The following is a 5,233-nucleotide window of genomic DNA, read 5'->3' as shown; positions in this document are numbered from 1 at the left end:
TATATATATTTATATATATATATATATATATATATATATATATTTATATGCATATACACACACGCACGCACATATACACGCATATATGTATATATATATACATATACACACACATATACATCTACATATATGCACATCTACACATAAGTACACATAAATATACACATGCATACATACACATACACACAAATATTTACTCACAACACACACATATATTTGAGCGTATGTTTATAGACGTGTACGACCACGTACTTACACACAAACACACGTAAACGTACACGCACAAGAGCATACAATGCACAAAACATATACGCCCAAACACATACTTACATACACAGACACACACATAAACACATACACACATCTGTATGCATACATAGTACACATACATACAGGAACAAATACAGACATACACGCATATACATATATATAAAACTAAGTATTGAAGGGAACGCTAAAATATTAAAATGCCGTTAAGGAAATATACTTCATAATAATATCAATGATATTAGGCTTTGCAACTGTGGTCCAAATAAAACCAGTGTCATAAATGGAAATTGCCGTATTAAAAATGCCCTGTACCAATGCAAAGTTACCTCTGAAAACAAGGAATCTTTTTATATTGGATTATCTTCTACGGATTTAAAATCCAGACTCGCGAATCACTTTTCTAACTTCAAATACAATCAGATTGGAAAATTTTATCAAGATCATTCCCCTATGACAAATGGAAATCGTTCTTTCCTCTCTGTACAGAAGAGCATTTTCTTTCCTTGTTTCCAAATATAAATTGGTGAACACGTTTACGGAGCGAGTTTACAGGTGTTCACATTGGAAAAAAACACTCTTTCGCTTCTTTTAAAAATAGTATCTACCCCTTATCTAATAATTTCTGCAAATTATTCTTTCTTTATTCTTACTTCCCATAAACTTTATTCCTCCCTTCATCTTTTTTCCCATCTTTTATCTATCCAATTTTGCCCGTTCCTATTTCCTCTCTCTCTCTCTCTCTTTACTTTTCTCCTTCCCCTCTTTACCTATTTATATCTTTTCTTAATCTCTCCCTCTATGAAGTATATTTCCTTAATGGCATTTTCAAAATTTAGCGTTCCCTCCCTTCATTATTTAGCTTTCCCATATATGTATATGCGTGTACATCTTCAGATTGTTTAGTCTAAAAAGTGGAGTCATGGAGGTGAAATGTATTGAAATGGAACTGAAGAATACTTTTATTCAAAATATAAAACTATATATATATATATATATATATATATACATGCTGCATAAAACGAAATATTATAACGATGCTATAACTAAAAATATACAAAATGCTTAAGTTATTGAAAACCAACACCTGAATATTCAATAGGAGCTCTTTCGAAACTTTGGATAATTTATTCATCAGTTTCACGGTATTTCTTCAACTGGATATATGGCGCACTGCCAGCTACAAGTAACCCTAAATAATTACTTTGACCTACTATGAATGCTGCTTTGGTGTGCTTTTTAAGGTTTTGGGATAATCCATCACCAATTCCCTTTGAGGATTTACTGCTTCTGGAGTTTTTTCTTCGTTATTTTAAGTGCAATAATGTAAATTTTACATTTCTGTTGTAAGAAATTGGTCATGTCTGCAGTATTCACGACTATGTAACCGAGATTCACAGCCAATTCAGAATTGGTGTATGTTTTGAATACTCATTAGCCAAAGTATCGATATAGGAATCAATTTTAAATTTTAGTGTTAAGTTAGTTGAGATTATGAGTTGATATTGCAATGGTTCAGTTCGGGCTCTAAATAGGTGGTGATGTATCGTACTAGATCTAACACAGACATCGATTCATTTGTTAAAGTGATTGACCACTTACGGGAAGAGCTTAGCAACGTATTTGATTCAACGGTGCACCTTCTCTCCATTTGTTTTAGTTTTTGAGCTCTTACTTTGGAACATCTCACTTGAAGTAGGCCATTGACTCTACATGCAAATCACTTGGGTTTATGCATGTGTGTATGTGTATGTATGCATGCAGAGTCAAGTCTAGTTTATCAGTATCAAATGGACGAATATGACGTTATCTTACAAAACGTTTCACATTCTGACACATGAACAGACAAGTCTATTCTTTAGACTGGATTGCAACCAGGATGTGGTGGCAGCTAGGATTGCCATTCCCACTGAGAAATATGTTGAAAGGAAAGCAGTGCACGAAATGTTGGGCTGTCAGCAAAGCCCCAGAAACTGCAAACGCTACTGTTTTCTATCGAGGACTGAATGCAGATATGTGCGGCATGCAATGAGAACGACTAAAATGTTCTCCACGCACTCGTGCACCGTCTACGGATTCCTTATCTATGGGCTTTGTCAAACGATTCGTATTGTGCTTAGGATAGATCTAGCTTTTAGCTGGGTCCATTGTAAAGATCTCCTCACTGCCTTCTTTTGGTAGAGAGAGAAGGGACAAATATTTCTCTTTGTTATAGTAGGTCTCGTTATGTTGTATGACAGAAAAGAAGAAATAGGATGAAAGTTGGTGAAAGAGTAATAAAAGGAATTTCATACGCAGTAAAACTTCGTAGAAGATAAAGGAGAAGAGAGAAATTCTGCTTTAACTCTTTTAGTTGATGGTTCTCACTCTGTCTACGGCTTTCGGCTTGTGTTAAAAACAACTATTTATTATTAGAGTGGTATATGATTGATTCGCTAGATTTACTGCAGAAGTCCTTTTCATTACGAATTCAAATCCGATCGAAATCAATGCAATCTTTCTTCTTTTGGGGATGAGAGTAGATAAAATAAATAGCATTCACGTGCCTAAATTTAAAGTCCTCATTATTATTGGATGAGCGGCGACAGAACCAGAAGTGCATCAAATTGCATATCTTACAAGAGTTAGTTTCTTCATTTTCAGATTCTTCTGCGATCGAGTTTACCTTTCAGCATTTGTCGATCAATAAAATTAAGTTACCGTTACGTAATGATATCCATGAAACTGGCTATATTCTCCCACAATTTCATAAGCCCTGTTTGTATTAGAAATCAATACTATACAGTACATAGCAGAATGTATAGAGTGTCGAAGACTATTAATTACGGTATTCAGTGAAGTTAATTTGCATTCTAAATCCAAATCCCACTGAGGTCAAATTTTTCTTTCGGTAATAAAAGTTGAGCTGACGAAGAAGCCTCTATGTGCACAACTGACATGCATTAAATGGGAGCCAATTTGTCAGAAATATCACGCCACCATGAGAAAAGACACAATGGTTACTGAAGCCCTATCTATATATATATATCTGTGAAGTAATGGGATAGTCACAGCTGAAATGCTTTTCAGCATAGGTCAGGCATGAAGATCGATCTGGCATGAAATCTTTCTTGACAACAAAAAAAGTATTAATCATATAAGAGAATCGATTTAATCGCATATAACCCTCACATGGAAAATAATCATTCCCATCCAAGTCCTTGCCACTAATTCAAAGAAGAGAATATAAGAAAATTAATTACATCTCGAAGAAAAGTAAGGATTTATACGAGAAAATATACAATGAAATATCTTTGTATATCTTGAGAAGAAATTAATCTAGACGCTTTGGATGGAAATCTTTCTTCAAAGAATATACAATTCATTGCAGAAAAAATTCTTCAATTAAAGTCATTTCTATGGCATGTCATCAAGAATTTCTTCACAGAAAGGCTCAGACCAGCACAGCAGAATTTACCTTTAATCATGGTCCGCGAACTTTACATTCTGTTATGCATAATTTTATCCCATACATGGGATGCTCACTTGACAATAGTCTTGTTCTAACAGGTGTTGGTTAAAAACTCCTAGTATTTCAGTCTACTGATCTTCGCTATCTTGTCCATTCGACTGTGATGTCGCTTCAACAGTTGTATGTTAAATGCTGCTAGTATTTTAGTCTAGTAAACCAGCTGTTTCCATTTATTCATGAGAATCGAAAAGCTTGTTGCCAAATATCTCTTTATCTTTACTATTCATCTCACATTCCATAATAATCACGTCCAACAACTATAAAAAGGTATTTTATTCAAGTTTTGCTCTTCTTCCTCTCTAACGATTATACATATACATGCACACGCACACATACATATTTACGTACATACATACATGCGCGGTGATACGAGTGTTGGTATAAATGCTCATATATACATACATACGTACATACATACAGACATACATACATACATACAGGTAACTATATAAGTGTGCATGCGTTCGGTAATATGTGCGTGAGTGTCTCCTTTTTCTGTTTTTCCCATAGCGCATTTTAATCATTATTTCGTTATCCCCTGCCCTCTCTATATATGTCTGTATACAGACGCGTGTTTGGAGACAGAGAGACACAGTAACACAGAGAGAGATAGACAGATAGATAGAGAGAGAGAGAGAGTGCAACACTAAATGAAGACGAAAGAGAAAAAGAAAAGAAAGCAGAAACGATTTTTACAACTGTATACTTACATATACGTACTAGGTCGATATATCAGTCTCTGTGTATTTATATTCAAGAATATATGTGGGTGCATGTGTATTCGTGTGTGTGAGCTTGAGCACATGTGTATGTATAAATTTGCTCTCATTCTTTCTGTTATTACGTTGCTTGCAACCATTAGGTCGGTGTTCAGCTCGCTGTGATTGGCTATTGGCTAAAGAGCCATCAACTGCTACGTTCCACACGAGCAGCGCGGCAATTCGTTTTCAGCAATTTCTGTCAAAGAAAATATCGATTCTTGAGATATTTCTAATTCGTGATCAGAATATCACCAATGAATGGCTCTATCTGTATGTATATATCTGTATCTAACAATATATGCTTTTATTCATATGTGTGCTTACATACATCTGTACATGTGCGTGTATGCCATACAGTATTCCATATACGCGGGATGTTCATATGTACATATTGAGTCAAGAGTATGTGTTTATACGTGTAAGGATACATTTTATATGTCCGCACATAAATGTGTAGTTTGTCTAGAGAAAGAGTTATATGTGTGCCTCTTTTCGTGTATGTTCAATGTGTTTGTGTATGCGTATGAGAGTTGTGTACGTGTGCTTGATCATCAAAAGAAATAACGGAATATATATTTTGTCTTTAAATATGTTATATGCGAAAATGGAACGGTCTGCATATGACTTTACATTTAAACATATATAAGTGTGCGTGTGTGTTTTCACATTCGTGTATATATATATATATATATAT

Source organism: Octopus bimaculoides, chromosome 12, assembly GCF_001194135.2.
Source record: "Octopus bimaculoides isolate UCB-OBI-ISO-001 chromosome 12, ASM119413v2, whole genome shotgun sequence".
Taxonomy (NCBI): domain Eukaryota; kingdom Metazoa; phylum Mollusca; class Cephalopoda; order Octopoda; family Octopodidae; genus Octopus; species Octopus bimaculoides.
This window is presented reverse-complemented; position numbering follows the sequence as displayed.